This window comes from Ranitomeya variabilis, chromosome 1, assembly GCF_051348905.1.
Source record: "Ranitomeya variabilis isolate aRanVar5 chromosome 1, aRanVar5.hap1, whole genome shotgun sequence".
NCBI lineage: Eukaryota > Metazoa > Chordata > Amphibia > Anura > Dendrobatidae > Ranitomeya > Ranitomeya variabilis.
In genome coordinates, this window is record NC_135232.1 from 482,692,406 (window position 1) to 482,720,019 (window position 27,614).

The 27,614-nt window shown below is 41.4% G+C and overlaps 1 protein-coding gene across 3 annotated transcripts in view; it reads left to right on the forward strand.

The window, feature by feature from the left end:
* PAX5 (paired box 5) overlaps nt 1-27,614 on the forward strand; it is a 534,721-nt gene that overhangs the window by 505,627 nt on the left and 1,480 nt on the right. The gene's annotated exons all lie outside the window — the stretch shown is intronic.

The following is a 27,614-nucleotide window of genomic DNA, read 5'->3' on the forward strand; positions in this document are numbered from 1 at the left end:
AACACCATCCAGAGATTACCTTAAACTCTGGCATTAACTCATAACGCCAGAGTAGCAATCCCTGATCAACGAGAGCTTTCCAGACACAGTAACAAAACTTCAGCTGTGAACTGGAACAAATAGGCAAAACAAAACAAGGACAAAAGTCCAACTTATCTAGTAGTAGTCTAGAAGCAGGAACAAGCACTGAGAGGCATCAGATAACATTGTTGACCGGCAAGAAACCACCAGAGAAATGAGCTTAAATAGCGACACCCACTACTGATGGAACCAGGTGAAACAGGAAAGAGGATGACAAGTCCAATTCCACAAGCGGCCACCGGGGGAGCCCAGAATCCAAATTCACAACAGTACCCCCCCCTCAAGGAGGGGGCACCGAACCCTCACCAAATCCACCAGGGCGACCAGGATGAGCCCTATGGAAGGCACGAACAAGATCAGAAGCATGAACATCAGATGCATTGACCCAAGAATTATCCTCCTGGCCGTAACCCTTCCAGTTAACCAGATACTGGAGTTTCCGTCTGGAAACACGAGAGTCCAAAATTTTCTCCACAACGTACTCCAACTCACCCTCAACCAACACCGGAGCAGGAGGCTCAACTGAAGGTACAACAGGTACCTCATACCTGCGCAATAACGACCGATGAAAAACGTTATGAATGGAAAAGGACGCAGGGAGGTCCAAACGGAAAGAAACAGGATTAAGAATCTCCAATATTCTATAAGGGCCGATGAACCGAGGTTTAAACTTAGGAGAAGAGACCCTCATAGGGACAAAACGAGAAGACAACCACACTAAATCTCCAACACAAAGCCGAGAACCAACACGACGATGACGGTTGGCAAAACGCTGAGTCTTCTCCTGGGACAACTTCAAATTGTCCATAACCTGCCCCCAGATGTGATGCAATCTCTCCACCACCGCATCCACTCCAGGACAATCCGAGGATTCCACCTGACCGGAGGAAAATCGAGGGTGAAACCCCGAATTACAGAAAAACGGGGACACCAAGGTGGAAGAACTGGCCCGATTATTGAGGGCGAACTCTGCCAATGGCAAAAAAGCAACCCAATCATCCTGGTCAGCAGAGACAAAACACCTCAGATATGTCTCAAGGGTCTGATTAGTCCGCTCGGTCTGGCCATTAGTCTGAGGGTGAAAAGCAGATGAAAAAGACAAATCTATGCCCATCCTAGCACAGAATGCCCGCCAAAATCTAGACACAAATTGGGTACCTCTGTCAGAAACAATATTCTCAGGAATACCGTGCAATCGGACAACATTCTGAAAAAACAGAGGAACCAACTCAGAAGAAGAAGGCAACTTGGGCAGAGGAACCAAATGGACCATTTTAGAGAAACGGTCACAGACCACCCAGATGACAGACATCTTCTGGGAAACAGGCAGATCTGAAATAAAATCCATCGAGATGTGTGTCCAAGGCCTCTTAGGAATAGGCAAGGGCAACAGCAGTCCGCTAGCCCGAGAACTACAAGACTTGGCCCGAGCACAAACGTCACATGACTGCACAAAGACTCGCACATCTCGTGACAGGGAAGGCCACCAGAAGGATCTTGCCACCAAATCCCTGGTACCAAAAATTCCGGGATGACCTGCCAATGCAGAAGAATGTACCTCAGAGATGACTCTGCTGGTCCAATCATCCGGAACAAACAGTCTATCAGGCGGACAACGATCCGGTCTATCCGCCTGAAACTCTTGCAAGGACCGCCGCAGATCAGGAGAAACGGCCGACAAAATTACTCCCTCCCTAAGGATACCTGTGGGTTCAGAATTACCAGGAGAGTCCGGGTCAAAACTCCTAGAAAGGGCATCTGCCTTAACATTCTTAGAACCCGGCAGGTATGACACCACAAAATTAAAGCGAGAAAAAAATAAAGACCAGCGCGCCTGTCTAGGATTCAGGCGTCTGGCAGTCTCAAGATAAATCAAATTTTTGTGGTCAGTCAATACCACCACCTGATGCCTAGCCCCCTCGAGCCAATGGCGCCACTCCTCAAACGCCCACTTCATGGCCAAAAGCTCCCGATTCCCAACATCATAATTCCGCTCTGCGGGCGAAAATTTGCGAGAAAAGAAGGCACAAGGCCTAATGACGGAGCAGTCGGAACCTTTCTGCGACAACACTGCCCCAGCTCCGATCTCCGAAGCGTCAACCTCAACCTGAAAAGGCAGATTCACATCAGGCTGACGCAACACAGGGGCAGAGGCAAAACGGCGCTTAAGCTCCTGAAAGGCCTCTACAGCATGAGGGGACCAATTAGCAACATCAGCGCCTTGTCTGGTCAAATCAGTCAGTGGTTTAACGACATCCGAAAAACCAGCAATAAATCGGCGGTAAAAGTTGGCAAAGCCCAAAAATCTCTGAAGACCCTTAAGAGAGGAGGGCTGAGTCCAGTCACAAATAGCTTGCACCTTGACGGGATCCATCTCAATGGAAGAGGGAGAAAAAATATACCCCAAAAAGGAAATTTTCTGGACCCCAAAAACGCACTTAGACCCCTTCACACATAAAGAATTAGACCGCAGAACCTGAAAAACTCTCCTGACCTGCTGGACATGAGAGTCCCAGTCATCAGAAAAAATCAGAATATCATCCAGATATATTATCATAAATTTATCCAGAAAATCGCGGAAGATATCATGCATAAAAGACTGGAAAACTGAAGGGGCATTAGAAAGACCAAAAGGCATGACCAAATACTCAAAGTGGCCCTCGGGCGTATTAAATGCGGTCTTCCACTCATCCCCCTGCCTGATCCGCACCAAATTATACGCCCCACGAAGATCAATTTTAGAGAACCACTTAGCACCCTCTATACGAGCAAACAAATCAGTAAGCAATGGCAATGGGTATTGATACTTAACAGTGATCTTATTCAGAAGCCGATAATCAATACATGGTCTCAAAGAGCCGTCTTTTTTTGAGACAAAGAAAAACCCAGCTCCCAAGGGAGAAGAAGATGGACGAATATGTCCCTTTTCCAAAGACTCCTTTATATATTCCCGCATAGCAGCATGTTCCGGCACAGACAAATTAAACAAACGACCCTTTGGATATTTACAACCCGGTATCAAATCTATGGCACAATCGCACTCACGGTGCGGAGGTAACGACCCAAGCTTGGGTTCGTCAAAGACGTCTTGATAATCAGAGAGGAACTCAGGGACTTCAGAGGGAATGGACGACGAAATAGAAACCAAAGGTACGTCCCCATGAATACCCTTACATCCCCAGCTCAACACAGACATTGCTCTCCAGTCCAAGACTGGGTTGTGAGACTGCAACCATGGCAATCCCAGTACCAAATCGTCATGTAAATTATACAGCACCAGGAAACGAATAATCTCCTGGTGATCCGGATTGATACGCATGGTTACTTGTGTCCAGTATTGTGGTTTATTATTAGCCAATGGGGTGGAGTCAATCCCCTTCAGAGGAATAAGAGTCTCCAAAGGCTCTAAATCAAAACCACAACGATTGGCAAAGGACCAATCCATAAGACTCAGAGCGGCGCCAGAGTCAACATAGGCGTCCGTGGAAATGGATGACAAAGAGCAAATCAGGGTTACAGACAAAATAAACTTAGACTGAATGGTGCCAATGGAAACAGACTTATCAAGCTTCTTTGTACGCCTAGAGCATGCCGATATAACATGAGTAGAATCCCCACAATAGAAACACAATCCATTCTTCCGTCTAAAATTCTGTCGCTCGCTCCTGGACAGAATTCTATCACACTGCATACTTTCTGGCGTCTTTTCCATAGACACCGCCAGATGGTGCACCGGTTTGCGCTCCCGCAGACGCCTATCAATCTGAATAGCCATTGTCATGGACTCATTCAGACCTGCAGGCAAAGGGAACCCCACCATAACATCCTTAATGGCATCAGAGAGACCTTCTCTGAAAGTTGCCGCCAAGGCGCACTCATTCCACTGAGTAAGCACAGACCATTTACGGAATTTTTGGCAGAAAACTTCAGCTTCGTCTTGCCCCTGAGATAGTGCCATCAAAGTTTTTTCTGCCTGAAGTTCCAAATGAGGTTCCTCATAAAGCAAGCCCAAGGCCAGAAAAAACGCATCCACATCGCGTAACGCAGGTTCCCCTGCTGGCAATGAGAAGGCCCAATCTTGAGGGTCACCCCTGAGCAAGGAAATCACAATCCTAACCTGCTGAGCAGGGTCTCCAGCTGAACGAGACTTCAGGGACAAATAAAGCTTACAATTATTTCGGAAATTCTGGAAGCTAGCTCTATTCCCTGTGAAGAACTCCGGCAAAGGAATTCTCGGCTCAGATACCGGAGCATGTACCACAAAATCTTGTAAATTTTGTACTTTCGTGATGAGATTATTCAAACCCGCAGTTACACTCTGGAGATCCATTATTGTCAGGTGCACACAGAGCATACAGAGATTAGGAGGAGAGAGAGAAAAAAGACTGCAGCAAGGCAGACTGGAGGAAAAAAAAAAAATATTCCAGCAGACTTCTTATAACTCTCCTTTCTAAACCTGGGTCTTTAACACTTTTCTGGCCGGTCAAACTGTCATGATCTCTGCAGGCAGAGATCATAGCAAGCCTATAGAGGGACAAGCTCTCGGAAGATGGAACTATACTGACCATGAACTAAGCCTGCCGCGCAACTAGAAATAGCCAGGTAGCATTTCCTATTTATCGCTAGATGCCCAGCTCTGGCCTAAGACCTAAATAGCTAGCAGAGGGAAATATAAGACCTGGCTCACCTCTAGAGAAATATTTCCAAAGAAGACAGTAGCCCCCCACATATAATGACGGTGAGTTCAGATGAAACAACAAACGCAGCAGGAAAATAGTCTTAGCAAATTTGAGGTCCGCTTACTAGATAGCAGAAGACAGATAGTATACTTTCATGGTCAGCAGAAAAACACTAACAAAACACCATCCAGAGATTACCTTAAACTCTGGCATTAACTCATAACGCCAGAGTAGCAATCCCTGATCAACGAGAGCTTTCCAGACACAGTAACAAAACTTCAGCTGTGAACTGGAACAAATAGGCAAAACAAAACAAGGACAAAAGTCCAACTTATCTAGTAGTAGTCTAGAAGCAGGAACAAGCACTGAGAGGCATCAGATAACATTGTTGACCGGCAAGAAACCACCAGAGAAATGAGCTTAAATAGCGACACCCACTACTGATGGAACCAGGTGAAACAGGAAAGAGGATGACAAGTCCAATTCCACAAGCGGCCACCGGGGGAGCCCAGAATCCAAATTCACAACAGGGAGGGAACTTTCAAAGGCTGTCCAGGCCGTGGAAGGCTAACAGTAGTTCCATAAGCCTTCCACTTCCGGATGATGCTCCCAACAGTGGAGACAGGTAGGCCCAACTCCTTGGAAAGGGTTTAGTACCCCTTGCCAGCCTTGTGACCCTCCACGATCTTGTCTCTGATGGCCTTGGAATGCTCCTTTGTCTTTCCCATGTTGACCATGTTTGAGTGCTGTTCACAAGTTTGGGGAGGGTCTTAAATAGTCAGAAAAGGCTGGAAAAAGAGATAATTAATCCAAACATGTGAAGCTCATTGTTCTTTGTGCCTGAACTACTTCTTAATACTTTAGGGGAACCAAACAGAATTCTGGGGGGTTAAGGGGTTGAATAATAAATGACCATCTGAAAAGACTTTACACAATTTTAAAAAAAAATAAACAAAGAAATAACATTCTTTTTTGCTGCAGTGCATTTCACACTTCCAGGCTGATCTACAGTCCAAATGTCACAATGCCAAGTTAATTCCAAATGTGTAAACCTGCTAAATCTGCAGGGGGTTGAATACTACTTGTAGGCACTGTATATATATACATATATATATATATATACAGTGGGGCAAAAAAGTATTTACTCATTCAGCAATAGTGCAAGTTCCACCACTTGGTATGTTGGCCCATTCCTCCATGCAGATCTCCTCTAGAGCAGTGATGTTTTTGGCTTTTCGCTTGGCAACACGGACTTTCAACTCCCTCCAAAGGTTTTCTATAGGGTTGAGATCTGGAGACTGGCTAGGCCACTCCAGGACCTTGAAATGCTTCTTACGAAGCCACTCCTTCGTTGCCCTGGCGGTGTGCTTTGGATCATTGTCATGTTGAAAGACCCAGCCACGTTTCATCTTCAATGCCCTTGCTGATGGAAGGAGGTTTGCACTCAAAATTTCACGATACATGGCCCCATTCATTCTTTCATGTACTCGGATCAGTCGTCCTGGCCCCTTTGCAGAGAAACAGCCCCAAAGCATGATGTTTCCACCACCATGCTTTACAGTAGGTATGGTGTTTGATGGATGCAACTCAGTATTCTTTTTCCTCCAAACACGACAAGTTGTGTTTCTACCAAACAGTTCCAGTTTGGTTTCATCAGACCATAGGACATTCACCCAAAACTCCTCTGGATCATCCAAATGCTCTCTAGCAAACTTCAGACGGGCCCGGACATGTACTGGCTTAAGCAGTGGGACACGTCTGGCACTGCAGGATCTGAGTCCATGGTGGCGTAGTGTGTTACTTATGGTAGGCCTTGTTACATTGGTCCCAGCTCTCTGCAGTTCATTCACTAGGTCCCCCCGCGTGGTTCTGGGATTTTTGCTCACCGTTCTTGTGATCATTCTGACCCCACGGGGTGGGATTTTGCGTAGAGCCCCAGATCGAGGGAGATTATCAGTGGTCTTGAATGTCTTCCATTTTCTAATTATTGCTCCCACTGTTGATGTTGTGACGCCCGGGAGACCGAGGTACCCAGCACCAGATCAGTGAGGTCCGTCTCTTGAGGGGGATGTCACTAGTGGCTTGACCCGGTGCTGTGGTCTCAGGCGATGCACAATGTAAGGGATATCATGAAGGAACAGACACTTACTTGATCAGCAGCAGGTCCTCTCAGCTGTGATGACCCCGATCCTGGATCGATGGCTATTGTCCAAATGAAAGACTGAGGCGCTGAAACGTTTAACCAGTTTACTTCAACAAAAAAGGAATTTGCAACCAATACTGTCACCGGAGTCTGTTTAAGAACTCTGAATTACTTTGACCCTGTCAGGATTTCCACCTCTTATTATGCGCAGTTTCTGTATGGCCCTGCTGCTGTTTGTGAACTGGCTGCCGACCCAATCTGTCTCTTCTGTGCTCTGGTTCGACGGACAACCCGAGTCCTTTTTTTGTCGGCTTACCCCCTCTGGGAGTACCGCTGAACTCTGTGTCTGTTGCTGCGTCTTACCCTAGTGAAGCTGATATCACCTCACTTCCTTCCGGTTGCTGTATTATGTATAATGAATATAGCCACGGATCCGGTATCCGTCTCTGCGCCTATTCTGGGTAGAGGTTATTGCTACCCGGTTCTCACAATGTCCTTTTTCTCTATTCCTCTTTTCCTACTATGGATATTACAGGCCTATAATCCGTCATAGGGCTGTTAGGAGTTCAGTTATACGACCTCTCACTTTCAGCTCCTCAACCCAACTGCCAGTCCTTTTCTCAGACCAGAATAGATCAAGGGGAGTCTCTGGAGCTCCCCCTTCTGGCCGGAGATGGTAGTGCAGTCTTGCTATTCTAGTATTTGTATTTGGTGTCAATAACTATTTTTGTGGCAAATACTCCTAGGGGCACCACAATTTCTTCACTCCAAGCTGGTTGGCTATTGCAGATTCAGTCTTCCCAGCCTGGTCCAGGGCTACAATTTTGTTTCTGGTGTCCTTTGACAGCTCTTTGGTCTTCACCATAGTGGAGTTTGGAGTCAGAGTGTTTGAGGGTGTGCACAGGTGTCTTTTTATACTGATAACAAGTTTAAACAGGTGCCATTACTACAGGTAATGAGTGGAGGAAAGAGGAGACTCTTAAAGAAGAAGTTACAGGTCTGTGAGAGCCAGAAATCTTGATTGTTTGTTTCTGACCAAATACTTATTTTCCACCATAATATGCAAATAAAATGATAAAAAAACAGACAATGTGATTTTCTGGATTTTTTTTTCTCAGTTTGTCTCCCATAGTTGAGGTCTACCTATGATGTAAATTACAGACGCCTCTCATCTTTTTAAGTGGTGGAAATTGCACTATTGCTGAATGACTAAATACTTTTTTGCCCCACTGTATATATATATATATACACACACACAAGTAAGCACTATATTGTGGGTAACAGTAACAGGGTTAATACAGTACATTATGACATAGCAATTTGACTTGTTTATCTAACAGTTAAATGACTGTTAATGCCTTTATGTCTGAAATTCATGGGTGTCATTCTCAATACTAGGCCTGTCCCCATTGTAGTGTCTATAACCACCTCTGATCGTTACACTGGCCCTAGCAAGGGTCACCGTTTTTTCCCACTAGGCAGCAAGACCTAGCTATGTGAGATACTGAGTATTTAGTGTGCTCAGCGCACTGGTCATCTATGTTCACTGAAGCATGGCCCCAGCCCATACCCTGTACCATATGTCTGCGCTGGAAGTAATGGCCCACCCACAGGAATGGTCTTCTGCTACTGGTACTGGTTATGGACTTCTAATGGCGCTGGTTACAGACTTCTACTGGTGCTGGTCACAGACTTCTACTTCTAAATCTCAAGCCTCCTTCTCCTGCATCTGACCCCTCCCAGTCCTTTCTGTGGCAATAATGGCTATAAGCCCACCTAGCTGCCACACGGCATTGTCCTTGTTCTGCCACCAACTGCCTCTTCTCGACATGGCCAGGCCTTTATCATTAGTAACTGTGACACAGGTATCACCTGACCTGATATCATCTTTAAACTCTTCCTCTAGGAAAAGAGCTTCCCACTATTAGATTCCTACTACTGTAATTCTTTATTTACTTTTACTTTAACTTTTTGACCAGCAGATGGCAGTGTTTGCTTGTAATTACACAGCTAGGCATCAACTAAAATTGTACTCGTCTTCTCTCTTGTCCACTTCCTTACATACTGATGTACTGCTCATCTGTCTTTATACATGACCTATAACATACAAGTGATACAGTGTGTATTCAAGCAGACAGATTTGATCCTATTAGTTTATCTATTGATGTAATGGATTTTTGCTGAGTTCAATGAGTCATGTATATGCACACTTGTTGAGCTGTAATCATCTTATGATGTATTGTCTAGTCCATCTCATAATAATGCTCTTCATTAAAAGCATTATTATTGTCCAAAGTACTTTTTTGGAGTACTACATTCTTCATTCTCTATTCACTCTTACACATGAGTATTCAGCTAGGCAAAGCGTTCACATGTTTTCAATGGGGAGAAGAGAGAAAACCACCACCAGACGACTGTGGTGGCTACTTATATCATGCAGAACAAAAGAGTCTGGTTATTAAATTGAAACTGCCTAACTATTAATTCCCCCACATCATCTCTCAGGAGAGAGTTGTTAGACTCCCAAAAATCCATTTAGTTTCGGACAAATTTAATATAACATGTATGGAGACTTCTACTACCCGTGTAGCTCCTGTAGATGATATTCCATGTAGATTTATCAGGACGTTTGGTTTTAATGTAATAGAAAGTTTGTAAAAAAGTTTTCAAGAAAGGCATCCAGGTCCTCCTTCAACTTGTTTAGTGAATTAACCATTATAACATGTTGTAGTCGAGAGTTCCATAATCTACCTGCTTGTGCAGTAAATAATTACCTATGATGGTGAGTAAGTCTTTCCCTTTAGTCATCGTTGGATTATTAATTCTCTGTACTGTCCATTTATAATATTTGTATTATTTCTATTACATACATAGCTTTCCATTAGACAAAAAAATACAATATTTTTCTTTACACAGTTCTTCTACTGCATACATATATATGTATATATATATATATATATATATATATATATATATATATATACACGTATATGTGTGTGTATATATAAAAATACGGTATATGTTTATGTAAAAAAATGGAATCTATTAATTCAGCCAGCATGTAAATTTTTCAAGCAAGCCATTTTATCAACCTTTGCTTTTTTCAGCATCAATCATTGATTCATAGGATGCATAATTTTATACTTAATTGCATCTAGCTAGTTATTTTACATCTGAGTTGTCCAATAGGAACAAGGCTGGATCACATAAGCAGTACAATAACACCCATGCATTCCATACAGAGCAGATGGCAAATATACAAATCTTTAATGCCACCTGGAAATCTGGGTGATTAATAAATACCCCCTGAGTTTAATTACCTAATTAAGTAGACATTTAAATATATCTCAATGTATTTAAAGAGGTTTCCATTTGACACATTTTTGATAAATCATATTTTCTCTATTATAGTATAATATTTCAAATTTTATTATATTTTAAAACTTAACTTCATCCTACTTTTGTGTGAAAAACCTCTGTACATTACCAGTAATACAATGCCTATTGCAATATGTTCAGACAGATTCTTTGTTCAAGTAAAATGCATATGTTATTAATGAAAGACTGAATTAGGAGAGTGAACCTTAACCTCTTTTCATAGTTATTGCCACACAAGCGTTTATTGTTGAGACATCTTCAACACTTATCAAAGGAAAATACGCTTAACACCTTTAACACGCCTGTCAAAAATTAGTCCACTTTGACTTTGCATAAAATAATTAGGATTTTTTTATGCATAATTTGCACAAATGAGATAAGTAAAACTTCCAATTAATTGTCATCACTTGGCTACATTATTATCATTGCCTAAGAGGTTTCAAGATTTATTGGAAGGCAAAAACTACGTGATCTAATTTTGGGTACATTCAATTTATTTTATTTTTCAGAAAAGAGATTACCAAGTATATTTTAACATAATAATAATAATAATAATAATAATAATAATAATAATAATAATAATAAAAATCTTTAGCTTCAAAAGTCAACAGCCTTCATCCTATGTTACATTTATAACTTTCCTCTTGCAATTGAATTTCGGTTTACAAGATGCCTATACTACAATTCTAATATTATACTATGACTTGAAAAATGTAAACATGTAAAATCAATCAATAGCAAAAAAATGAATAATACAAACATATTTTCTCTGTAAGGGATATTACTGTGTTTGTTTCAAATCTAATTGGTTGCTAAGAAAATTACTAATTTTTTCTTGTTCTGATCGACAGCCCTTTATTAAAATATAGGACATTTTAAATGCATTTTTGCAGAACTGCAGCTAGAACCTGCTTCATCTATAAAATGTCCCTTTATATGAAATCCTTCAAGTGCTACTGATGTAACTAAGTTGCTGAAGTGTGGAAAAGCTTTGATTTAAGGGGATGTTCTTGCTGGAGGCCTATAGCCTCCATGTAAATTGGTAATGGTCTGGGAGGAAGCACAGTCTTTTTCTGCACGATATTTTTAAGGCTGGTTAACACACATGCTGAACCTCGATAATGGCAAGTGTTGGCTAATGAAGAAAAATGATTCAATTTCATGCTGGTTTGTTCTAAGAATCTCTTTACCATTCTCCTCATTACTTCCTAACTTGATGTTCAACATAGAAGATTTTATTTGATAAAATGTTGCTGTCCTTTGCAGTAAATGTAACTTGTGCAAATGAAATGTCACAGATCGACACATCTAAGATTTTCGTTGGACGATAACATATATACAAAATAACTCATATATAGTGAACTAACTTACTTTAAATACAGTGGATACAACAAACCGGGGAGGATTTACACAATGTATTGGGGTGATCTAAATGTTATTAACATTGCTTTACACTCATATAGATCATTTGGGATTTTCTGTTGCATTTAGGTCATGCTTCTTTCTAACAATCCCTTATCATTGAGGGAACAGATTCTTGTTGAACAAGATATTGAAAGTGTCTAAAAAAATGCAAACATGGTGCAAGTCATGAAGACAGATTTTTGGTCCATACCTGGATATAGCTACATACACCCTATAAACAGGCCTTAGGTGCCTTAAAATGGCTAAAATGATTAATAAACAGGCTGATCTACCAAAATGTATCTGTTGTTTTACATCCTTGTTAGTATTGTAGAGTTTTGTCCTCACTCAGCTACGGTTGAGATAGGCACAGGAAGCGGTTTCATTAAAATGTCCAGAACTGCATAAACTGCTCAGCATAGGCAAACAAAAAAACAGCCTTATCTGACACAAAGTGAAAAAAAACAGAATGTAAAAGGTCCATTTAGTAGTGGGACAGAGTCCTTACGCAAACACACTGGAGGCCTCCACACGCCCAGACACAGACACTGAATGAGACACTTGGTTTCCATTTTATCTGCCAAACCATGTCCCAAGGTGGGGATATAGGAGCAGTCATTCCCACCCGTCTCTTTTGGCTGCTCATAAAACCCGGCCTTGTTACGCCCTATTAACTCTCTCAGTACTCTACGTGCTGGAGCATGCTTTCCCGGGCTTACATCACCAAAGCTACCAACCTTGATGATAAATATCTCCCCTCAAGGACCGGTCTGTCGGCCATCTTACAGTATTTATAGCTAATATATCAGAAATTTTGCAATTTCAGAATGTATACTAAGCCTAATTTTAGACACACGCTTCCTGTTCTGCTCAGAAGACACTTTTTTTTAGCAGTCTCCTTATCACAGGCAGAGTTACACCTCTACGTGCATTTGATAACATACGATCCACCATTCACAATCGGTGATATAACAGCTCAACTACTCTCCCTCCTTTCACAGTTCTATGCAAATAGGAGTAAATCCAAAGAAATGAGCCAGAACATAAGTTGATATAACTGCAATGTGTATGAGCACATTAACAGTGGCCATTTAACATACAAAAGCTAAGATAAAAACAAAATGAGCATATACCCTGTAGTAAGTATATAAGTATAGTATATAGAGTAATAGTAATAGTGCATGTAAATAACATAGAGTACTTGGTTAACACTATTTTGATCAAAGAAAGCATAAAAGCCATCCCACCACTGCAAGGTGTACCCAATCAGGATGGTCCTGACTCCAGTATTAAAACCTCACTTTGTCTCAGCTGACCTCAATTTAGATGTGGGCAGAACGGGACCCAGGCCCAACTTTTCAGACACCTGCCCAAGGGAAGTTATATAGATGGAATCCCTACCTCAAAAAGAGGGAGCCATGACCTGTTTGTACAAAGGATAAAAGGTGAGGTTTTAATACTAGAGATAGCACAGTATCGATTGGGCACAGCTTGTCGTAGGGGAATGGTTTTTACGCTTTTTTGATCACGCTCTTTATTTATGTGCTTCTATGCATATAGGGTCTGACACAGTTTTTTTGCTTTCAATGTCCATTTGTGAACAGGAAATACGAGTCTGATATTATGCTTAGTGGCCAGTAAGAGAATTGCAAGATTTTTCTTTTTTTTATATACAGTTGATAGTAATATAATAAATAAAAACCTAATTTCAATAACTGATTATTTTCTGATGACGTTTTCCCTATAAGCTAATTTATGGGATGTCATATATTTCTTAACTGAAAAAGATAGTTATATTGGATAAAAAAAAGTCTAAGAGGAGAATTCATCAAGATTGGTGTTTCATATGCCAGTCTTGATAAGCAGTCCGCTGAGGTATAATGTACCAAATTCGTTAGGAGGCACATGCGTCTTAACCCATTCCAACATTAGGATGTGAATTAACATACTGGGAAGCTGAGCCCCCTCCACACACATTAGATGCTGCTGGCTACATTACATAGTTAGCATCTGTCTGTTAACTGACAGCTGGATTTACACAGAACGTTCATTGGTGCTTGCGCACATCGGTTTTCATTGCCCCCCATGACATGATTGCAGTGGACCTTCGGGTTACCATGGTAGATGGGGGCCTGCTGAAAGGCCCTGTTACTGCTTTCTTGCTATTCTCATGATGTTCAGCTACAAACTGAAGCGGAGCTCGAAAGCTGTCCATTATTTTCAATACATATTGCAATACCATAATATTGCAGTATTCAAGTTCAAGTTCATTAAGTGGACTAAAAAACAATAACACATTTTTTTTTAAATATGAAAATATTTAAAATCACCCAAATTTTCACTTGTTAAAAATAAATAAATAAAAAATAAATAATAGTATTTGGCAGCACCATCTCTGAAAAAGTCCCATCTATCAAAATATCTAATGAATTAACTTCTGCAATAAACTCCATAAGGCCGGAGTCACACTACAGCGAGATACGGCCGAGTCTCGCAGGTAAAAAAGAAGCTCTGGCGCCTGCACTCCGGAGCGGAGGGTGCAACTCCATGTATTGCTATGCGGCTGCACGCTCCGCTCTGGAGTGCCGGTGCCAGAGCTTGGTTTTAACCTGCAAGACTCAGCCGTATCTTGCTGTGTGTGATCCCGGCATAAGGAAGAAAATATCAAAACATCAGAGATGCATTTTTTGGTCATCTCTCCTTTCTATAAAAAAATACAATAAAAATCAATAAAAATATTGGATGTACCCCAATTTGATATAAATAAAAATGTTAGATCGCCACACAAAAAGCGAGCCCTCACACAACTCCATCAATAGAAACATAAAATTGTTACAGGTCATATTTATCGCACTTAAGTGTAACCATTGTTTAAATTGTTTATTTCACAAATCAATAATCCACATGAAAATAAGCAACTTTGTAATATATTTTTATCAGAGAAATCTGCTTCTTTCTCTGTCAGAATTGATCAGTTATTCTCAAAATTTTCAATTCTGGGACAAAATCTGTATTCAGTGAAAACAGACTTTCCCATTACTGAGATAGGAGAGGTCAGTTGGAGCTGATATGGTTCTATGTAGACAGGAGTGGAAGCACTCTTATTCTAGCTTCTCTCTCATCCTCCTCCTTCTCCCATCTACATAAAATTGAATCCGTAGCAACTGTCAGCTCTTTTCTCAGTAATGGGAAAGTCGGTCTTCACTGACTACAGATTTTACCCCAGAATTGAGAATTTTGATAATGACTGATCAATCCAGAGGAGGAAGAAGCAGATTTTTCTGATAAGATATATTACAAAGTTGCTTATTTTCATGTGGATTATCGATTTGCGACAAACATGAAACTGATTCTTACACTTTAAGGCCCCTTTCACACATCAGTTTTTTGCAGTCAGTCACAATCTGTTGGCTTGACGGATCCGTTGCAGATTTTGAAAAACCGATGTGACGGATTCGTTTTTTGACGGATCCAACTAGCTGATCTGGCTAAATAAATCAGAGGAATCTGTCGCCGCATTCCGTATTTTGACGGATCCAGCGCCCATAGGCTTCCATTCCAGCAAACGATGGACGGCAACGGATCCGTCGACATACACAAAAAATGTTACTTTGTCCGTTGTCTTCGGCCAATGGACAAACAATTTTCAACGGATCCAGCGAACGACGAAACCTGAGGCCATCTGTCACAATCCGTCGCTAATACAAGTCTATGAGAAAAAAATGGATCCAGCGGCATCAGTCACCAGATTTGTTTTTTTCAAAATTCGATGGATTGCGACTGATAGCAAAAAACTGATTTGTGAAAGGGGCTTACCTTCATGACCCACTGACTTCGAAGCAGGCTAACATACTGAGCCCACATCTTTACCCACATTTGGTGACTGATTTAGGCCCCTTTCACACATCAGTTTTTTGCCATCAGTCACAATCTGTTGGCTCGACAGGTTGACGGATCCGTCACAGATTGTGAAAAACTGATGCGACATATTTGTTTTTCGACGGATCTGACTAGTGGATCAGGCAGCCATCAAGTGCCTCTAACAGCTGTGATCTGAGATCCACCCTCGGCTGCCAACCAGCTAAATGCTACTTTCAATAGCACTTAAAGCGCGCGTAGACAAAAAGTGCATCATTGCTCCCATCACATGATCATGGGGTGTGATGAGTTGTCATGACAGCGTCTGCTGAAAACCTCGTACCTGTCATCATGATCCTCCTAAGAATGATGGCCTGTGTCCAGCATTCATAGGAGATTCTGATTTATGGAAGATTGCAGCTTCAAGTCTCCTAAAGGGAATATTAAATACAGTAAAAAGTAAAAAAAAGTTATTAAAAAACACAAAAGTTCAAGCCATCCCCCTTTTTTGCCTCATTAAAAATAAAACAACAACAAAAAAAAATACACGTATTTTGTATTTCAGGGTTTAGGAATGTCCGATCTATCAAAATATAAAATAAATTAATCTGATAGGTAAACGGCGTAATGAGAAAAAAAATCAAAAAGCCAGAAACAAATTTTTTTGTTCGCCTCAACATTACATTAAAATACAATAAAATATGATCAAAACATCATATCTGTTAGGACTGGTGGAACTCACCAAATATTAATTAGAGGCGATATAAGATGCGTTCGCAGTTTGGGGTTCACCGTGCAGAAAAGACACCTGCTGCTCGGTAATGACGGACTATATGGCGGTATTAAGAGAAGACACACATGGGTTAGCTTCACCCAGTATGAAGGAAACAAACCATGTTGCATCACAAGGCCACGATACCGCACAGAGAGCACAATCAAGGAATCACAGAACCCTGCTCGAAGACTCAGGGTAAAGAGTTCCTCTAGACCCCTTGTGCTCGACACCGCTACAGTGGTGTCAGGGAATAAACTAAACTAATGATTTACCACACAAGAGTGTGTGCAGCACCGCTCTGGCGGACGCCATTAACCACCCTAACTTGGGCCAGGAAAGCTCACTATTGTAATAATTATAGGGGATAACTCAGGAGACTCTTTGCGTGGAACAAGACAACTACAGGACACAATTTTATAAGTGGTAAAGTCTATGTTATCACACAGTGATTCAAACAGGTGCAGAGAGAAACTCAAGTCCACAACACTTGGTGCAAATATCAAATGCAGCTCAGCAGTCTATAGGAAACTTCAGAGGAAAATGCAATCACGCAAAAAGTCTATGAAGCACAATTTATTCTTGAGGATACTTGACACGAATAAGTCCTTGCTTAGTCCACAACACAGATAGATATGCTTATAAGGCAGTTCAAATAATATCTTAGCTCAACGAGGGAGGTCTGGGTAATAGTCTCAAGTTCTTGCAGAGCAGAAACAGCTTACATGTCCAGCAAATGCAGATGGAAGCAAACATGAGCAGCAGATGAAGTAGGATTACTGGAACTGGTGTATGCAGCAGGAACTCAGAGCAGAGTAGCAGGATCACCACACAGGTTCACAGGAACAGGTATATAGCCAGGGAGTCACCAGAGGTCAGGAGCTGGATGCAAGGCAGAATACTCTAGCACAGACTGAAGGCTGGGGTGGAGTTTTATAGCAGGAAGACACAGTGCACATGAGACCAAAGACGCCATCTTGGAAAAGGGCAGTAATGCACGAAAAGGTAATAAAAAATGTTCAGAGTCCTGACATTACTCCCTCCTTAGAAGCGGCCTCAGGACAATCCTGGATCTGGTTTCTCAGGGAATCTCTGATGAAAACGAGAAATCTTCTGTTGGGCATTGATGTTTTCCACAGGTTCCCAAGAGTCTTCCTCAGGGGCATATCCCTGCCATCTTATCAGATATTGGAGCAGATTCCTGCGAATCCTGGAATCAACAAATTCCTCCACCACAAATTGTTTTTGCCCATCAATCACCACAGGCTGCGGAGGTGGCACAACACGTCCCTGGAAGGTATTAGGAGATACAGGCTTTAGTAAAGATACATGAAAAACTGGGTGTACCTTCACAGTCCTAAGCAGCTTCAGCCGGCAGGCCACAGAGCTCACAATACCGTTGATCTTGAAAGGGCCAATGAATTTCTGTCCAAGTTTTTGTGAAGGAACTTTTAACTTCAGATTCTTAGTTGCTAACCACACGGAATCTCCTACCTTGAACATGGGTGCAGGTTTACAGAATCTATCAGCCGATCTCTTATAACGTTCTTGAGCTGTGGTCAAGGATTCCTTCAGAACCTCCAGATTTTGCCTCATCGCAGTCAGCCTTTCCTCCACTGCCGGAACCGGAGAATTAATTGGAGACCTAGGTAAGATACATGGATGATGACCCAGATTGGCAAAGAAAGGTGTAAATTTAGTGGAGGCGCTCTGAGAATTGTTATATGAAAATTTGGCTACCGGCAGCAACTCCAAACAATCATCCTGGAGATGGCTGACATAGCATCTTAGATATTGTTCCAGCGTCTGGTTGGTACGCTCAGTCTGACCATTTGTCTGGGGATGGTAAGCAGAAGAGAGAAAGACATTAATATTGAGTGCAGAGCAAAACCCCTTCCAGAATCTTGAAGTGAATTGCACTCCACGGTCAGAGATGATCTCATCCGGAACCCCATGCAACCGAAAGACATTCTGTATAACCAAGTTCACTGTATCTTTAGCTGAGGGGAGGCCGGTGCACGGAACAAAATGAGCAGCTTTAGTCAGGCGATCAACTACCACCATGATTGTATTCATGCCCCCCGATGTAGGCAGCTCCACAATAAAGTCCATTGATATAGACCCCCAAGGGCGGGACGGAACAGGTAATGGTTGTCGAAGACCCGTAGGTGCCACATGAGGAGTCTTGTAATGAGCACATACCTCGCAAGAGAGAACATAGTCCTTGGTATCCTTAAGGCAAGTTGGCCACCAGAAGAATCGGCTCAGGAACTCTTGTGTCTTCTGTACCCTCCTGTGACCAGCCAACTTGGAGTCATGTACCAACATGAAGATCTGCAGACGGGCAACCTCAGGGACGTAGATACGTCGATCTTTGAACCACATGCCACCCTTAAAGACAAGATTAATATCCACAGGTGGGTTGGCCAGAAATACATCACCGTCATAGGCCTCCCAGCACTCCTTCCACAAGTCCTGATTGTGGATAACTCCGATGAAATTGGCATTGGATAGAATAGTCTTGGACGGGGCTACAGGTACGGAATCTGCAGCATGGATTCGGGATAAAGCATCAGCCTTCCCATTATGAGAACCTGGACGGTACGAGATAACAAAGTTAAATTGATTTAAAAATAAGTTCCAATGAGCCTAATGAGGAGAAAGACATCTAGCGGATCTAAGGAACTCTAAATTGCGATGGTCAGTTAGCACTATGATCTGTTGTGCAGCTCCTTGCAGATGATGCCTCCATTCTTTGCAAGCTGCAATAATAGCCAGCAATTCCTTGTCTCTCACGTCATAATTCTTCTCTGCTGAGGTTAGTCTACGGGAAAAGAAAGCACAAGGATGTAGCAGACCCTTCTCTCCAATTCTTTGGGAGAGAATAGCCCCCAAAGCATTATCAGAAGCATCCACCTCCACAATGAAAGAAAATGTTGGATCTGGGTGTATCAACAGAGGTGCTGATGTGAAACAGATCTTAAGCCGATCAAAAGCTTCTTGAGCCTGTGATGACCACTTAAAGGGCTTTTCCTTCTTTGTCAAGGAAGTAATGGGATGGACAATATCAGAAAAATTTCGAATGAAGCGTCTGTAGAAATTTGCAAAACCAATAAAACATTGGACCTCCTTAATGTTCTTGGGTACCGGACAGTCAAGGATAGCCTGAATCTTACCAGATTCCATGTTCAGCCCCTGGGGAGAGATGATATAACCTAAGAACTGTATCTCAGAACGATGGAACTCGCATTTCTCCGGATTAATATACAGATGGTTCTCTTTCAGACATCTTAAAACAGTTTTGACATGTTCTTCATGTTCCTGTAGAGAGTCAGGAAAGATTAGTATATTGTCCAAATAGATCACTACAAACTGGTCCAACAAATCTCTGAAAATGTCATTAGCAAGGTGTTGAAATGTTGCAGGGGCGTTACAAAGGCTGAAGGGCATCACAAGAGATTCAAAGTGTCCATACCGGCCTCTGAATGCTGTCTTCCACTCATCCCCTGGACGAATAGGCACCAAATTATAAGCCCCATGAAGATCCAGTTTAGAGAACACCTTAGCATGGCGAACTCTTTCCAGTAATTCAGGAATCAGAGGCAAAGGGTAATGGTTTCGTACGGTTAACTTATTGAGTTCCCGATAGTCAACACAGGGTCTCAGGGTCCCATCCTTCTTCTTTACAAAAAAGATAGGGGCCCTGCTGGTGAGGAAGAAGGACGTATGAAGCCTTTGGCCAGATTTTCATCAATATACTTCTTTAAGGCTTGAAGCTCAGGTGCCGCCAAAGGGTATACGTTACCAAAAGATATAGCTGCCTCAGGAAGCAACTCAATGGGACAGTCATAATGCCTGTGTGGAGAAAGCTGATCTGCATTCTTCTTGTCACAGATGTCAGAGAACTCTTTATATGCTGGAGGTAAAGAAAATACCTGTACATGTGTTTCCGTAGCCGTGGACTCAGGGACAGCTTCTGTTAACGCTGAGTTGCTCCTTGTTGGAAAGATAATCTCCTTGGTCTCCCAGTTGATAATTGGGTCCTGACTGAGAATGCAACCAAGGAATGCCTAAAATCACAGGAAAATGAGGAGAAGAAATTAGCAAGAAAGAAAGTTGCTCCTGATAATTAGGCTCCAACAAAATTTCAAGGGGTATGGTCTCCTGATCCACAGGCCCAGAGATTAAAGGTGACCCATCCACTGTTTCCATGGTAATTGGAGAGGCTCTTTGCTGAATTTCAATACCATGTTCCTTTACAAATGCGATATCCATGAAATTGCCAAATGCACCAGAGTCAATCATCCCTGCACTGGAAATCCACTGTCCTGAACACAGGATCTTAATAGGGAGATAACAGTGAGAGTTCTTTTCCTTAAGCTCCTTGGAGGGTGAAGTCATAGAAAGTGAATGGAATACAGCATTTAAAGGCAGGCTACATTCAGAGATGTCAGATTCATCATCACAGTTGTCATACTCCCCTACTTCTGCTAGCACCTTGTTAGGCCGTCTAGGACACTTAGGACAATTGATCAAGAAGTGGTCAGACTGGCCGCAGTAGAAACATAGACTTTCACGAAGGCGATGCTCCTGGCGCTCATTGATCTCGCGCCTCTGAATGGAATCAATTTGCATGGGCACCTTCTCCACCTCCTGAGATGTTTTACCTGCAGGCTCTTTGGAAGGAAGGGAAAAGTTAGAAATACGGTTATATGCAGCAATCTTCTCCTGCCTACGCTCAGTAAGGCGAATGTCAATGCGCACACAATGCTGTATAAATGTCTCTAGCTCTTGTGGTGACTCAGAGCAAGCTAGTTCATCTTTTACAATACTAGACAGACCCCTTTTAAAAATAGGCAATTGTGCATAACTGTCCCAATTGGTATCTACCGCTAATCTCCTGAATTCAGTAGCATACTCAATAACAGAACATTTTGCCTGGCATAAAGACAATAAAGCAGATTCAGCGGTTGCACAGCGATTAGGATCATCAAACATTAATGCCATAGTGGCCAAGAAATCATCCAAGTTATTTAACCGTGGGTCACGAGACTCAATCATCGGATTCGCCCAGGCGAGCGCTCGTGTGGTCAGCAGCATTATTACACACAATACTTTGGATCTATCATTAGGAAAACGGCCAGCATGCACATCAAAATATAGCATACATTGATTCACAAAGCCACGAAATTTGTCGCGATCACCAATGAATCTGAATGGGGGCAACTTAGGTGGGCTAGATGGTGGCGGTTGCCCAGAGGGAAAAGTCGCTTGTGCAGCTATTTGCGTGCTTATGTCCTGAAAAGCCCGTCCATACTGGGACTCTATGCCAGCAAGTTTGTCTTCCTGGGCTGCCATGCGGGTGCTTAAGTCCTGCAAAGTCTGTCCAAACACTTGTTGATTGAGTTCAAAGCTTCCAAACTTCTTTTGCAGACCTTCCACACTTTTTTTAGGCTAGAGTATCCTGTAATAATTATAGGGGATAACTCAGGAGACTCTTTGCGTGGAACAAGACAACTACAGGACACAGTTTTATAAGTGGTAAAGTCTATGTTATCACATGGTGATTCAAACAGGTGCAGAGAGAAACTCAAGTCCACAACACTTGGTGCAAATATCAAATGCAGCTCAGCAGTCTATAGGAAACTTCAGAGGAAAATGCAATCACGCAGAAAGTCTATGAAGCACAATTATTCTTGAGGATACTTGACACGAATAAGTCCTTGCTTAGTCCACAACACAGATAGATATGCTTATAAGGCAGTTCAAATAATATCTTAGCTCCACCAGGGAGGTCTGGGTAATAGTCTCAGTTTCTTGCAGAGCAGAAACAGCTTACATGTCCAGCAAATGCAGATGGAAGCAAACACGAGCAGCAGATAAAGTAGGATTACTGGAACTGGTGTATGCAGCAGGAACTCAGAGCAGAGTAGCAGGATAACCCCACAGGTTCACAGGAGCAGGTTGTCACGGGGAGACTAGGTGGGCAAGAGCTAATAACCCGGGCCCCTGCAATTTCCCTCAAACTAGGGAAATCCTGACTGACCCTCTACCTAGAGTTTACACTGATGGTGTGCATGTCTAGGCCTCGACCCTCGCCCTGTCTCCTGTTTCAACCCTAGGCTGAAACCATCGCCCACCACCCAGTGAAAAGATAATACACCAATACCCACAGTTAGAACAGACAAGGATAACGGAAAATATACACCACGCCGCAGTCACTCAGGAATACACTATAAATGTGCAGGGCAAAATAAATACAAATATAGGAAGGAGTAAATAAGACAAAGGGAAATACACCACCAGCAACGATACTCCAACTACTAGCTCACCACTCCAGACCGAGATAACAACACACAAGACAGAAGCTATAATCTGCGACGCCCATTGTTCAGGAGAACTTTTTAAAGGCAATGGGCATGGCCCAGCTTCCAATCCGAGCATCAGGTAAATTAACCCCGGACCAGCTAGATAAAATCTAGCCGACGCCAATGAGCACATAGTGGTCAAAAGCAGAATTACCGCTGTCTGTCGAACGACCTGGTCTGAACAGCATCCGACATGACACAGGTATATAGCCAGGGAGTCACCAGAGGTCAGGAGCTGGATGCAAGGCAGAATACTCTAGCACAGAATGAAGGCTGGGGTGGAGTTTTATAGCAGGAAGACACAGTGCACATGAGACCAAAGACGCCATCTTGGAAAAGGGCAGTAATGCACAAAAAGGTAATAAAAAATGTTCAGAGTCCTGACAACTATTTGCGCAGGGCACCGCACTGGCAGTCGCTGCTAATAGACGCTGTCTTTTGGCTTAATTGCGCAGGATCACACTGTAAGGCACTAGGTAGCTCCACCATTCGCGAGCAGTCAACAACTCTAGGAAGGGGAATGATTTGGAGCTTTCATACATTGACAGGCATACATCCACACACACGTGTTAACGGGTTTACACTAGTGCATGGCCGAGCGACCATGCAAACCTTTTATAGTAGTAGCGCCCCGGGACCTTCCTGATGGTCCAATAGGAATCGCAACAGGACCTGAGCATGTGACCCCCGACCTTCAATGGGAGGTCGTCCTGTGGGCATATGGCAGTATGGGAAAAGCAGGACCTAGTTCCTGAAACGCCTGCTCGCTGATGATCAGTGCTGGCTACAAAGGCAGAGCCTGGAAAGGCGGCAGTATCCAAGTGCACAGTATCTGCCTGAGCCAGACGCTGGGACCGATGTCTCCGCTGAGCAGGCTCCACTGTGGCTGGAAGAGAGTGGAAGACCGCAGCGGACATGGGTCAAGATTCCCCCTGTGCAGCGTCGGGAACTAGACACTTAACAATATCTACCCCAAAATGGTATCATTAAAACATCAGCTCAGGGCACAAAAAAGAAGCCCCACACATCCAGAAAAATGAGAGTTTTATGGGTCTTGGAAAATGGTGACAAAAGCATTTTTTTCCACAAATTTCTGATTTTTTTCAGATTTTTTTCTCACCACTTAAATAAAAATAAGAAAACTATAAATGTTTGGTATCAGCATACTCATACTGATCTAGGAAATTACATTGCTAGGCCAGTTTTACCATTTATTGAACATGGTAAATAAAAAACTAAAAAAACTACTGTGGAATTGCAGGTTTTTTTTGCAATTTCACCGCACTTGAAATTTTTTTCCCATTTTCCACTACACTATGTAGCAGAAGGAAAGGTGTCATTCAAAAGTACAACTTGTTCTGCACAAATCAAGCCCTCATATGGCTATATGGCTAGAAAAAAAAAGTTATTTCCTTTGGAAGAAGGGGAGGAAAAAACGAAAACAAAAAATGAAAAGGTGCCTGGGGGTGACGGAATTAAATAGAAAAAAAATGAATGCTACGGACGTAATTGCACTGGCCCAGGTAATTGTATTTCTAGGTCACTATTACCATAAAAACAAATACAAGAAACCATTGACCGATTTTTTTCAGCATTTTATCCCACTTCTTTCCCATTTTTCAGTACATTATATCGCAAAATGAGTGATGCCACTCAAAAATATAGCTTGTCCTGTAAAAATAAAGCCATAGATCTTTGTGAATTGAAAAATAAAAAAAGTTATAGCTCTTGGAAGAAAGTTAGGATAATACGAAAGCGTAAAACTGAAAAATTCCCTGGTCCTTAAAAGGTTACTGAACTTAGTGAATCTGCCTAGCTGCTTGTGTGCCAGAGCCAGAAATGTTTGCATGTCATGAGCCGGAGTACATTTTTACTAGAATTTATGCCACTTTCTGGTGTATTTATAGTGAATCTATTAGGCTTCCCACTAATGCGTGACACAAAAAGTTACTAATTTCTAAGTGTCAAGTTTTGGCCCTAAAGTGATGCAGTCCCCCCTATTTTCTTTTTTCTAGGAACAGTTCTACCGTTGTCCATTGTTTGTTTTTGGCATTCAAGTGAATTGTGTTGAGTTTCAATGTTAGACTGCCGACAAAAAAAAAGTCTGCTGTTAAAAAAGACCCTTTTTTAATCTTTGATATCACTTTTAAGGGAAACCATTTATTTGCTAATGGTAGTATAAATAAGAATATATTAAATATACTGTATCCTGTAGTCTGAAGATGTAATATTATCTGGTCCATGATAAAACAATTTCTGTAAATATAGCAGCGTTATGATATTCTGCATTAGCATATACTTCTTATCCGTTCACATTCTAATTATTACATTTTCACTGACAAGCCATTATATATCATCCTCTCTACATGGCAATAACCTATTTTCATGTTAGTCTTTTTGCTATGTAGATGATTTGCAGCAGAGAGTCAGTAAAGTTAATAGCAGAATGTTTAACCTTTATTCAATTTGACTTTTCTAATGGAATTTTGAAAAAAACGTATATGGCCTTGACCTTGACTTCCTCTTGCCCTGAATAACTCTATCGAAAATCAAATATGCATCAGTAGGTGTGATGCACTAATAAACCATACCAGAGCATTTATTAATTAGTAATAATAGTGTCACAAATTAGGGTAATACAATTTATCAATCATCTTCCTAATATTAACTAAGAAAATATTAAACTATTTACTGGAAACTGCTCATTTTTTTTACAAGAGTAGGGCTTTAATTCAACGTATTTTCCCGCATGTAGGTAATTCAAAGGTTACTTAGGTTACTTGTGTTTTTTTTATGTATGATAATGATTAACTTAAAGCATCAAATTTAAATCTGATTTTTTTTCACATTTACAATATTTAAATTGGTGAAGTAAGGTTAAAGAGAATGTCCAATTTTCAACACTATCAATTGGTTGATTTTCTTTCTTTCAAAATATGTACAAAATGGTATACTTATTTTTTTTTGTATTATCACTTCAATTATTTTTGTGTTATATTTTATCACATGGGAGCTGTTTTTCCATCATATAGAATTCTAAATTTCTTGCATAGACATAAAGTTAAATTAAACAATTTTAGCTACCTTCAAGAATCAGTAGAGGGAGCTTTTTTGTATTCTTATTAAAGTCATCCATTCTCAGAAGAAAAGTCTGCAATCACTATGTGTGACTGCAGACTGTGAAATCATGACAGTGTGTTTTGCACATACTGTCACGATTGTGCTGTAATCCAAATACCGATGGACATTATAATGACTGTATGTACACGATTTGCATACTCGCGGTCATGTGTTGACTAGATTCCGTCACTCTCAATTCTTGCATACATGTGGTCATGGGATCACCTACTCACACTGGGAATACAGGGGAATCGTGACAGTGTGCACATCCCACACTGTCACAATTTGGATGTCTGAAGTTACATAGAGTAACTTTACAGCACCTTTAAGTACTTAACTCAATATTGAACCAGTATGGAGTCTGACATCGCCCAGAATTTCATCACCTAAAATGTAATTGTTCTTTCAGGTGACTCTTGAGAATAATCTGCCATATGTATATAAGGAATGACACTAATTTAGGACATTAAATTGCATTTTCAGCAGTTATTTCCTCTGCACTAGAAGCCTCAGCAGATTCTCCTTGTGGTTTTCTGCTTCTGTTTTTATCCTACTATCCCCAAACTCCATAAAGTTTTATAGGTCTGGTGTTATGTAATCCTGCTCTAAAGTCAGATCTTTAGACAGATTTGAGAATAATTGATCAATGCCTGAGACAAGAAGGGTCTGATCAGTCCATAAGGGGATGGGTGTGTGGGGGCTTTTTTCTCTAATAAGATATATTACAAAGTTTATTATCTTCATCTTCACTGGTACTGCTGATTTAACTTTGTATCTCCTGGAGATTTTCAGCTCTGTGAATGAAAAAGTGACCCCTGACTTTTATAAAGATGTATAAAAAAATTAATCAGTAGAGAGTTCTGAACATAAAATGAGACACAGCTAAAACATGGAGAATATCTTTAAAATAACTCTGAAGTTCTAATAGATGGTATATTTTAAATTTGCACATTTTAAGCATTGCATAAAATGTATAAATGTGTATTCACACTACTATGATAGTGTCAAACTACATGCTTGTTTAATTTTTTTCAGGTATGCAGTCCTATGCAAATGTTTTAGCCATTTATGGAAAAAATGCAACAAATTGAGAATGCTTTGAAAAAATAGAAATACTAATAGCATATTTTAATCAATTAACAAAATGCAAAGTGAGTGAGCAATAGAGAAATCTAAACCACTGCAATATTTGGTATGGCCACCCTTTATCTTCAAAAGCATTAAAACATATTTTCTTTTTGGTACACTTGTACACAGTTTTTTGAAGGAACTCGACAGGGAGGTTGTATCGAACATCTTGGCAAACTAACCACAAATCTTCTGTGGATGTAAGCTCATACAAATCCTTCTTTTTCTTCATGTAATCTTACACAAACTCGATGAAGTTGAGATCAGGGCCCTGTTGGGGCCATATCATCACTTCCAGGACTCCTTGTTCTTCTTTATTCTAAAGATGGTTTTGCCTGTTTAACTCATAAGTCACTACAGAAGTCAATAGCAGGGAGCATCTGGGTCAATAGTTGACGAGAGGAATGTTTTTTGCAGGGAAAAGAGAAGAATTAGCTAGTAGAAAGGCAAAATGAGCAATTGTAAGTACACAGTACTATATAACATGATGATTGCAATACATTAAGAAGATGAAAACTTTTATGGGAATGATTCTTTAACAACACTGGCTGTAAGCTTGGGGTCATTGTCCTGCTGCAGAATAAATTTGGAGCCAATCAAAGACCTGCCTTATGGTACTGCATGACGTTTTATCTGCCTTTATTTCTCAGCATTGAGAATAACATTAATCCTACCCAAATCAT